We start from the raw sequence: 12,504 nt of genomic DNA on the forward strand, positions 1-12,504 counted from the left end.
ATCACCAAGTACTCAAAATGACCTTCGGGCGTATTGAATGTGGTTTTCCATTCATCCCCTTGCTTAATGCGCACAAGGTTGTACGCACCACGAAGGTCTATCTTGGTAAACCACTTGGCACCTTTAATCCGGGCAAACAAGTCAGACAACAGCGGCAAAGGATACTGAAATTTGACAGTGATCTTATTTAAAAGCCGATAGTCAATACAAGGCCTCAAAGATCCGTCCTTTTTAGCCACAAAAAAGAATCCCGCACCAAGAGGGGAAGAAGACGGACGGATGTGTCCTTTCTCCAGAGACTCCTTGATATATGAACGCATAGCGGTATGTTCAGGTATCGACAGATTAAACAGTCTTCCCTTAGGAAATTTACTGCCTGGAATCAAATCTATTGCACACATCTATGAGGAGGCAATGCACTGGACCTGGACTCGCTAAAGACATCCTGATAATCAGACAAGTACTCCGGAACTTCCGAAGGCGTAGAAGAAGCAATAGACACAGGCAGGGAATCCTCATGAATACCACGACAGCCCCAACTAGACACTGACATAGCCTTCCAGTCAAGGACTGGATTATGGGTCTGTAACCATGGCAGCCCCAAAACAACCAAATCATGCATTTTATGTAGAACGAGAAAACGTATCACCTCGCGGTGTTCAGGAGTCATGCACATGGTAACCTGTGTCCAATACTGCGGCTTATTTTCTGCCAATGGCGTAGCATCAATACCCCTAAGAGGGATAGGATTTTCTAATGGTTCAAGAATAAAACCACAGCGCTTAGCAAATGAGAGATCCATAAGACTCAGGGCAGCACCTGAATCTACAAACGCCATGACAGGATAAGATGACAGTGAGCAAATCAAAGTTACAGACAGAATAAACTTAGGATGCAAATTACCAACGGTGACAGGACTAACAACCTTAGATATACGTTTAGAGCATGCTGAGATAACATGTGTAGAATCACCACAGTAGTAGCACAAGCCATTCCGGCGTCTATGAATTTTCCTCTCATTTCTAGTCAGGATTCTATCACATTGCATCAAATCAGGTGTCCGTTCAGACAACACCATGAGGGAATTTGCGGTTTTTCTATCACATTGCATCACATCAGGTGTCTGTTCAGACAACAACATGAGGGAATTTGCGGTTTTGCGCTCCCGCAACCGCCGGTCAATTTGAATAGCCAGGGACATGGTATCATTCAGACCTGTGGGAATGGGAAAACCCACCATAACATTCTTAATGGCCTCAGAAAGGCCATTTCTAAAATTAGCGGCCAGTGCACACTCGTTCCAATGTGTCAGCACGGACCATTTCCGAAATTTTTGGCAATACACCTCAGCCTCGTCCTGGCCCTGAGACATAGCCAGCAAGGCTTTCTCTGCCTGAATCTCAAGATTGGGTTCCTCATAAAGTAAACCGAGCGCCAGAAAAAACGCATCAATATCAGCCAATGCCGGATCTCCTGGCGCCAACGAAAAAGCCCAATCCTGAGGGTCACCCCGTAAGAATGAAATAACAATTTTTACTTGTTGAGCAGAGTCTCCAGACGAACAAGGTTTCAGGGACAAAAATAATTTACAATTATTCCTGAAATTCCTAAACTTAAATCGGTCTCCTGAAAACAGTTCAGGAATCGGAATCTTGGGTTCAGACCTAGGATTTCTGGTAACATAATCTTGTATACCCTGCACACGAGCGGCAAGCTGGTCCACACTTGTAATCAAGGTCTGGACATTCATGTCTGCAGCAAGCTTAAGCCACTCTGAGGTAAAGGGGAAAAGAAAAAAAAAAAAAAAAAATGAGAGAGGGAAAAAAAAACCTCAAAATTTTCTTTCTTATAATCCCACTTCTGCAATGCATTAAACATTTAATACTGGCCTGGCATACTGTTATGACCCCAGTGGACAGGGTCTCAGAGGAACGTGTAAGTCTGCAAGATACAAAAATCCAGCTCATAGGGCTGTGGTAACTGGGTTGACCAAATAGCTACTCCTAACGCCAACACTAGAAGTAGCCGGGGATCATGCCTACGGTGATCGCTAGATGACTCGCGCCAGCCGGAGAATCTAACTACCCCTAGGAGAAGAAAACAAAGACCTCTCTTGCCTCCAGAGAAAGGGACCCCAAAGCAAGATACAAGCCCCCCACAAATAATAACGGTGAGGTAAGAGGAAATGACAAACACAGAAATGAACCAGGTTTCAGCAAAGAGAGGCCAGCTTACTAATAGCAGAATATAGCAAGATAACTTATCTGGTCAACAAAAACCCTATAAAAATCCACGCTGGAGATTCAAGAACCCCCGAACCGTCTAACGGTCCGGGGGGAGAACACCAGCCCCCTAGAGCTTCCAGCAAAGGTCAGGATACAGATAGGAACAAGCTGGACAAAAATACCAAACAAAAGCAAAAAGCAAAGAAGCAGACTTAGCTTGAAAAACAGGAACCAGGATCAGAGGACAAGAGCACAACAGATTAGCTCTGATTTCAACGATGCCAGGCATTGAACTGAAGGTCCAGGGAGCTTATATAGCAACGCCCCTGAACTAACGGCCCAGGTGAGGATATAGGAAAAGACAGACGCTCCAGAGTCAAATCACTAATGACCACTAGAGGGAGCAAAAAGCAAAATCACAACACTCACAACCTCGGTGTTCCAGCTACCAGTAATCTGCACCAGCCAGAGAGGTAGCTAATTCACTGCTCTGCTTCACTGGTATTCCTTCTCCTGTGCTTTGCTCTCCCACACGCTCACTACAATCTGTTCGGCTTTCGGTATTATCTCTGTCCAGGAGCTGCAGCACTTTCTCGGGGCTGCACGGATCCTCATACGCTCTTCCTGCCTCAGACTGCTCCAGTCTGCTCTCCGTCACTATCTGACTAACTTTCCCTCCAAACCACATATCTCTATATGCAGGGGAGTCACCTAGAAATAGGATCAAAAGCTCCCCCTTGTGGCCTGGAGTGTGAACATGTTGCATGTTTGTGTTACCTAGTGAGAGTTATCCATCATCGCTTCCAAGCATGACATCACTCTCCCCGTGAGGAAAGCAATGCCACTGTGATGACCAGGACCCTGGGGCGTCACAAAATCAATTCTCCGTATAAATTCACCTGCTCTGTGATAGTCTCAATGTTCTGTATGATGCACAGAGAACACCATGAAGACCAAGGAACACAACAGGCAGGTCCGTGATACTGTTGTGGAGAAGTTTAAAGCTGGATTTGGATACAAAATGATTTCAAAAACTTAAAACATCCCAAGGAGCACTGTGCAAGCGATCATATTGAAATGGAAGGAGTATCATACCACTGCAAATCTACCAAGACCCGTCCGTCCCTCTAAACTTTCATCTGAAACAAGGAGAAGACTGGTCAGAGATGCAGCCAAGAGGCCCATGATCACTCTGGATGAACTGCAGAGATCTACAGCTGAGGTGGGACAGACTGTCCATAGGACAACAATCAGTCGTACACTGCACAAATCTGGCCTTTATGGAAGAGTGGCAAGAAGAAAGCCATTTCTCAAAGACATCCATAAAAAGTGTTGTTTAAAGTTTGCAACAAGCCACCTGGGAGACACACCAAACATGTGGAAGAAGGTGCTCTGGTCAGATGAAACCAAAATCAAACTTTTTGGCAACAATGCCAAACGATATGTTTAGTGTAAAGGCAACACAGCTCATCACCCTGAACACACCATCCCCACTCTCAAACGTGGTGGCAGCATCATGGTTTGGGCCTGCTTTTCTTCAGCAGGGACAGGGAAGCTGGTTAAAATTGATGGAAAGATGGATGGAGCCAAATACAGGACCATTCTTGAAGAAAACCTGTTGGGAGTCTGCAAAAGACCTGAGACTGGGACAGAGATTTGTCTTCCAACAAGACAATGATCCAAAACATAAAGCAAAATCTTCAATGGAGTGGTTCACAAATAAACGTATCCAGGTGTTAGAATGGCCAAATCAAAGTCCAGACCTCAATCCAATCGAGAATCTGAGGAAAGAGCTGAAAACTGCTGTTCACAAACGATCTCCATCAAATCTCACTGAGCTCGAGCTGTTTGCCATGGTAGAATGGGCAAGAATTTGTCTCTCAATGTACAAAACTGATAAGACATACCCCAAGCGACTTGCAGCTGTAATCGCAGCAAACGCTGTCGCAACAAAGTATTCAGTTAAAGGGGCCGAATAATATTGCACGCCCCACTTTTCAGTTTTTGAATTTTTGCACAAAAATTTAAAATAACCAATCAATTTAGTTCAACTTCACAATTGTGTTCCACTTGTTGTTGATTCTTCACCAAAAATTTACATTTGGTATCTTTGTTTGAAGCATGATATGTGGGAAAAGGTTGAAAAGTTCCAAGGGGGCCGAATACTTTTGCAAGACACTGTAGGTATGACACGTTCTCTTCATGCATTGGTTACTACCGTTTTCATTAGACTGCACAGCTCTACAGTCCACAAAATGGACAGATCTGGTAACATGCTCCTTCACCATCAGTCTCCTCCAATTGTAAAACTTCTCACGTAAGAATGCTGTTGTTTAATTCAAAGCGGCTGTTGGACAGGTAACATGCTCATCCATCAGCAACAATTTTATTGACAGAAAAGCTGTGCAGTCTGTGAGGAAAGAGGCACTGGTCAGTGCAAGAGAAGAACTTGTCATACCTAAGCAAAAGTAAACGTTCTTCTGTTAAAATAAAGATGAAGGACCAGTCACTTGCCATAAATGTTTTCTTGATTTTAATGTTTTTGTTTTGTTCCTGTACCTCTCTCTTCCCTGTATATAAATATAGTCTTGTCATTTGGATGTGATTTCAAAGGAGTCACCAAAAAAGCAGATTAATCCCACCAGGTGTATGGTTATAGAATGAAAGTAGCCATTAAACACACAAAGGAATAACTCTGCTTGAATAGCAAGTCATGTCTAAATCTGATCAATTGCAAAAAAGATGAAAAAGTTCTAAGCTTAAAAGTTACACATTTATTAATACTTATACAGTCCTGCTCATTGTTATTGGCACCCAGGAAGTGTAAGTACTGTATTTTCGGATTAGAAGACGCGTTTTTCTTCCCCAAAATCTGGGGAGAAAATGGGAGTGCATCTTATAATCTGAATTGTAGCTGCGGTGGAGCGGGGTCCCAGGGTTACTGCTGCCAGAATCTTCTGGTGGCGGCAGAGGCTGAAATCAGGCGATGGCTGTGGGCCACACGCTGGTACAATGAGGTGTTTTTGGCGGTGCGGGGCTCCCCAAACATTTTGTGACAGCTCCTACTTTCCATATCATTCTATGCGGTGGACTCCGGGAAAATGGCCACCCGAGGTGACTAATGCGCAAATTGAGATCTCTGCACCAGGATCTCATCTTCCAAGATCTCAATTGTCGCATTAGAAAGTATGAAAGGGTCAGGGCTGTCAAAAATGTAGTCAGAGCCCTTGCACCACTGAACACCTCGTCGTGCCAGCCTAGGGCTCACAGCCATGGCCCGACTCCTGCTGCCATCGAACAGCCCAGCCTTTAGCCCACAGCATCACCTGCCTCCACCAGCAGCAACCCTGCCACCTGGGACCCCGCTCCACCACTGCTGCCCCCTAAGTAAGCTACTGCAAAAGCGGATTAGAACACGCACCATTTTATTTAAAAAAAATATATATATTTTCCTCTCTAAAATTTGGGGTGCATCTTATAAACTGATGCGTCTTATAATCCGCAAAATACAGTAGATAATGTGAAATATCTCCAGAAAAAAATGAATCTAGTGAAAGTTTTTTGTTTTTTTATAGAGCACCCGTGTTAAATACAAAAGAGCAAATGATAAACAATAATTTAGAACAAAAAAAATAGAAAAACCTAAAGTTTGCTGTGACACTGGTATTGGCACCCTTTACATTAAATTAGTATGGAAACAAATTTTGCCTTGCCTGTGGTAAATAACCAATTAGAATCACCTGTGGTTAATTGTGACCATGTGACATGAATTTTCCAATGAATGATGACTTCAGTGTTTTATAAAGCCTCATGGTAGGCCTTGTTCTTTTGTTACAATGGTGAAGACAAAGGAGCTGTCTGAGGACATCAGAACTGCTATTATTCGCAAACACAAGACTTCCAAAGAGTATAAGGCCATCTCCAAAGACCTTAGTATCTCAGTTTCAACATTTTGCAGTGTTAAGAAGTTTGCCAAGCATGGAACTGTCAAGATGCTCCCTGGACATGGGGGAAAGAGAAAAATTGACAAGAGATGTCTTCGAAGGTTGGTGCAAATGGTGGAAAAACAACCACGTCAAACATATGAAGGCCAGCCTGGAACAGTCTAGGGTTATAGTTTCAATAAGTACTATATGACGCACAGTAAGCCAAGCTGAGTTTTATGGGCAAAGGCCAAGGAAGAAACCATTGCTGAAGAAAAGACATAAAGGAACAACTGATCTTTTGACAAAGAGTACATTGACAAACCACAATCTTTGAAAAATGTTCTGTGGACAGGTGAAACAAAAATAGAGCTTTTTGGCAATGCAAAGCAACAGTTTGTTTACAGATGGCACAATGAAGCTTATAAGGAAAAGAGCACCCTACCAACAGTTAAGCATAGTGGCGGATCCATAATGCTGTGGGGTTGCTTTGCTGCATCTGGTACTGAAGGCCTTGACCGTATCACAGGAATCATGAAATCAGAGAATTATCAAGAGATTGTACAGCGAAATGTCCTACCCGTTGTACGTAAACTTAGTTTGAGTCAAAGATCATGGGTCGTCCCGCAAGACAATGACCCAAAGCACACATTCAAAAGTGAACAGGAATAGTTTAAAAATAAAAATGTTTTAAAATGTCCATTAATGAGTCCTAACCTCAATCCCATTTGAAAATCTTTGGGTTAGCTGAAATCTGCCATTGGGACAAAGAGCCCTGCAAACATTCAAGATCTTGAACAAACTGTAAAGGAACAGTGGGAGAAAATACCAGCTGAGAAGTGCAAGAATGTTATATAGATGGCTACAAGAGGCTGTCAAATGGCAAAACGTGTGCAGCCAAGTATTAATTATGGGTGCCTTTATCGCTGCACATGCTGTTTACTCTGGTTCTTCTTTGAAATTGCGACGTGTAATTTGAAAAACAATGTTTTATTATTGTATCACTTCGGACCATTATTAAATAATCCTGAGGATTATAGCTTTGGTAAATTTCCATTTATTTCTGAAAATATTGTACAGTTTTTAAAAAAATAAGGGGTGCCAATAATGGTGACCAGCACTGTAAATAATTTATGAAATTCTAAAAGACTAGCAATACAGTACCTAGATAACTAGGTAGTATGAGCACATTAGCATCAATAAACAAATATGAATGCATGAACAATAACATGTATTGCAGACACAATGGTCATAAGAATGAATGTATTGTATAGTCTCGTTCGTCTTTTTGAATTGTATGCATACTTTTATATATGTATTAATAAATTTGTAACTTGTAAGCCAAGATCTTTTATTTTTATTTTTTTGCAATACATTTACAAACATGGAAGAAGTTGCATATCTCAGGACCAAAGAAAGAAAAATGTAGTTCTTAATGCCACTGGCTGTATGTTTGGGTCGTTGCCCTAGTGCAGAATAAATTTAGAGCTAATCAGACTCCTCCTTGATGATCTTACATGAAGGACAAATATTTGCCTGTATTTCTAAAAATTGAAGATACCAAAAAATGGGCAGTATTGAGGACCGTAAATGCAATGGTCAGTCACTGAAACAGTGCAGCAAATGAAAGACACATCATGCTTACTTCCCTTTGAAACTGGAAAATGTCTAGCAGTGACATCAGCTCAGAGCTGGCTGCAAAAAATGGGACACAACTATGCCCATGTTCTACTGTTAAGAGAAGTCTAGCTATAAGTGGTCCTTATTGAAAAATTGTGGCCATACCTTCAACATCTATCACCAAAACTGATGCTTTTTTAATTGGTTTAAAAATATTACATTTTATTTTCTCCACAATAAAAACACACTTGAATATTAAAATACATAAAATATTTAGTGGGGAAAGAAAAAACAAATACAGGAAAAGAAAGGCGGGTATGGCTTCAAAGTGGCATAGTATATATCAGGTACATAAAGGGCTACAATGATCAATATTCTAAACAAATTATAATGAATACATATATATTCAGCAAAGTAAATACCAAACACATATAAAGTATATACAGTCCGTCAGCTTGAACTGCATGCAATAGGGATCTGGCACCACATAACTATAAAGTGCATTATTTTAATAATATAAGTATATATTTGTGTATTCAAAATTAATAAATAAGGTGCCAGAGCACTACCACGAGCTGGGCCGACATATATAGTAGAGATTAAACCCCCCAAAACTATACAAACCATGCAATCTAATTACCTTGTATAAGCCAGCAGCCAGGGACATAACCCCCTCCCTTCCCCAAAAAAACATTTTTAATTGCTGGTTTTTGTTCATTCTGCCTCCCAAAAGTTGGAAAATAAAGCAATCATAAAATGCCATGTGCCCGAAAATAGTACTAGTAATAATGTCAAGTTGTCCTGCAAAAAACAAGGCCTCACATGACTCTGTGGGCCAAAATATGGAAAAATTATAGCTCTCAAAATGTAGTGATGCAGAAACAATTTTTTGCAATAAAAAGCGTCTTTTAGTGTGTGACAGCAGCCAAAACATGAAAACCTGATAAAAATCTGGTATTGCTGTAATTGCACTGACCCAAAGAATAAAATCGCCTAGTCACTTATATGGTACGAGGAACAATGTAAAAATAAATAAAACCAATTCTTCACGTGCTGTTGATTTTTTTTTTTCCATTCTGCCTCCCAAAGATCGCAGTAAGGCTCAACACACATTTGCCCTGCACTATGCACTGAGTGCTTGCACCCGGGTTTTCGTGTAAATCTCTGAAATACCTGATTCAGACGGAACCTCTGGCGGAAGATTCCTTATAATGAGACAGATGGAGGTACTCTGGACACCGTCTGACCTGTGATCCGGCAGTGTCTGTCTTTTTAGGATTGCATAAAAGTGCCATTGGCCACAGTTTTGTGCTGTTCTGAAAAGGACACTGCTGAACAGAGGCCAGATATAGACTGCTGTCTAATTATTGTGACTGGATCCTTCGGGGTTTTCATCTGAATCACGTCACTCCAAGATTTAGATGGAAACCCCGAGGTACAGTGGGTACGTAAAGTATTCAGACCCCTTTAAATGTTTCACTCTTTGTTTCATTGCAGCCATTTGATAAATTCCAGAAATGTAGTAATTTTTGCAAATTTAATAAAGAAAAACAAATCGCATGGTCATAAGTATTCAGACACTCATTTAAATCACATGCTGTCCATTTCCTTGTGATCCTCCTTGAGATGGTTCTACTCCTTCATTGGAGTCCAGCTGTGTTTAATTAAACTGATAGGACTTGATTTGGAAAAGCACACACCTGTCTATATAAGACCTCACAGTGCATGTCAGACCAAATGAGAATCATGAGGTCAAAGAAACTGGCCAAGGAGCTCAGAGACAGAATTGTAGCAAGGCACAGATCTGGCCAAGGTTACAACAGAATTCCTGCAGTACTCAAGGTTCCTAAGAGCAAAGTGGCGTCCATAATCCTTAAATGGAAGAAGTTTGGGACCACCAGAAGTTTTCCTAGACCTGGCCATCTTGCCAAACTGAGCAATCGTGGGAGAAGAGCCTTGGTGAGAGAGGTAAAGAAGAACCCCAAGATCACTGTGGCTGATCTCCAGAGATGCAGAAGGGAGATGGGAGAAAGTTCACAAAAGCAACTATCACTGCAGCCCTCCACCAGTCAGGCCTTTATGGCGGAGTGGCCCGACAGACGCCTCTCCTCAGTGCAAGACATATGAAAGCCCGCATAGAGTTGGCTAAAATAAACACATGAAGGTTTCCCAAACTATGAGAAATAATACTTTCTGTACCCACTGTAAGTGCTCAGTGTAGACCTCAGGATAAATGTGACCCCAAATGTTATGTAAAATGCTCTTGACAAAAGCTTCAATTCACAAAAAAAGCATCTGGCTGCAAGCGGGCAGGCGCATGGAAGTGGGAGGCGGGGGTCACATGCAAACTTTATTTTTCACAAAAAATAACGAAAACTTGATCTTTCATCTCTTCTCTCCTGCGGGGGAGAAGAGATGAATGGTGCCTTCAGCACCACAGCGGGGGGGGACAGCGCTTACTGTAGCGCTGTCTCCTGCGGGCTGTACGTGCACACGGAGGAGAGTGCACACTGTTCTCCGTGTGCAGGACGTATTACTGTACGTGCTGCCGGAGAAAAACGGACATGTCTACGTGTTTTGCACACGGACATACGGTCCATGAGAAAACACGCACATGTGCAGAAACACATAGATTCTAATGTGTCTACGTGTGTCAGTGTCTCCGGTACGTGAGAAGACTGTCACTACACGTACCGGAGACACTGACGTGTGAAAGAGGCCTAAACCACATTTAACGTCCATATATTTGGCATTTCTAAAGACAAAGCAGGGCACCACTATATATAGATTTGGGATCACCTATAGTACGTAATTAGAATATGTTGAGAGCAAAGAGAAAGGTCATGATATACAAAAAGGATCACCAGAATTAAATATTAAAAAGAATTGTATTAATGCAGACTACAAACAATTAAAAACACTTAAAAGTCACACTTGTGACTGAACACATACCCACCAAATGAGGGTAATGGGCGCTGTCACGTAGTACATGTGAATATACTGACCTAATAATGTTAAACAGAATTCACTTCAATTATAACACAAGACCAGACAGTCAAAATGTTGTGGTGCAGCAGTGTCATTGCTGTGCAGTGAGAGGCAGTGAGTGACCCAATCCAGTACAAACAAAAACAGGTTTAATGTCCAAAAAGAAAACTCACACAATGCACAGCATACTGTGTCCTCCGGGTCGCAGCGAAAAAACAGTCCTGGTAAGCAACCACACTACTGTGCAGCAGAGGTGCCAGACCTTTTTGGCCGTGTTCCCTCACACTTGGAAGGCTTCTGCAGACCCCCTGTTCTGTCTCACAGCAAGCACATCACTGAGACACCCAAACTCTCTTGCAGGGTTTTTTTTTCTTCTCTCCAGACTGTGGCCATGGGCCACTTATACGATCTGGGCTGGAGGAAACGGACCGGCCCCACTACCTTCCTGCAGTCTGTTTCAAAAATAAAAGCCCATACCGGGTTTTCCTGAATAATTTCTTGGTCAAATAACTTGACCCAGTTCACACTTTTATTCTGCCCTGTGACTCACAGGCAACCTGCTGTGAGCACAAGGCACTCCAGCGGATCTAATATGCTTCTGAGCACATCTGGGGGACACATAGTGACCCTCGCATATGACACCGGTCACTGCCTCACAATGTATATAATATCAGTAGGAAGTTCAAATATGATTTGGACAGTCACCAAGCAAAATATTGCATCAGTCAGAATATTAGCATTGCCCCATGGCTGATAGCCAAAAAGACCACCTGTAAAAACTCATAAATACATGTAGTTCAAGAGGGCATCAAGATGTGAATAAAACAATGATAGAGTTTTGTTGCCTATAATCAAGAAAATGGTGTAAGTAAGGAGTGCATAATACACAAATTATAAGTGCTGCTAGTGCAATGGAGCCCTGAAAAGAGGCTCTATTGCGTTGTGCCCTGTCGCACTGGACCTTGGACTCCGACCACCATGCTAGCTTTGGGATTTTACTCCATTGGCATCTCCGCTCTTTATGTGTAGGTATCTATGCCTCTTTTCAGGGCTCTAATACGCTAGCAGCACTTTACAATTTGTGTATTATGCACTCTTTACTTATACCCTTTTCTTGATTATTGGCAACAAAACAACTCTATCATTGTTTTATTCACATCTTGATGTGAATTCATTGAGAGGTGTAGTTTGTAAAATGGGGTCACTTATAGGGAATTCTGCTGTTTTAGCATCTCAGGGGCTCTACCAATCAGACATGGCATCCTCAAACCAGTCAAGCATAATCTGAACTCCAATATGGCGCTTCTTCTCTTGTGAGCTTTGCACTGTGCCTCAAAAGTAGTTTTCGGACACATATGTGGTATTGGTGTACTCAGGAAAAATTGCACAACAAATCTTAGGGGTCCATTTTCCCCTGTTAACCTTGTGAAAATAAAAAAAATTGGAGCTAAAAACATTTTTGTGGGGAATAAAGTGATTTTTTTTTTCTTGACTCAACGTTATTAACTTCTGTGAAGCAACTGGAGGTTCAAGGTGTTCACCGTACATCGAGTTAAATTCCTTGAGGGGTTTAGTTTCCAAAATGGGGTGACTTGTGGAGGGTTTCCACTGTTTAAGTACATATGGGGCTCTCTAAACAAGACATTGCGTCTGCTAATTGTTTCAGCAAATTTTACATTCAAAAAGTCAAATGGCGCTTCCTCCCTCCTGAGCTCTGCAGTGGCTTTACCCCACATATGGGGTATCAG

This window comes from Ranitomeya variabilis, chromosome 1 (genome assembly GCF_051348905.1).
Source record: "Ranitomeya variabilis isolate aRanVar5 chromosome 1, aRanVar5.hap1, whole genome shotgun sequence".
NCBI lineage: Eukaryota > Metazoa > Chordata > Amphibia > Anura > Dendrobatidae > Ranitomeya > Ranitomeya variabilis.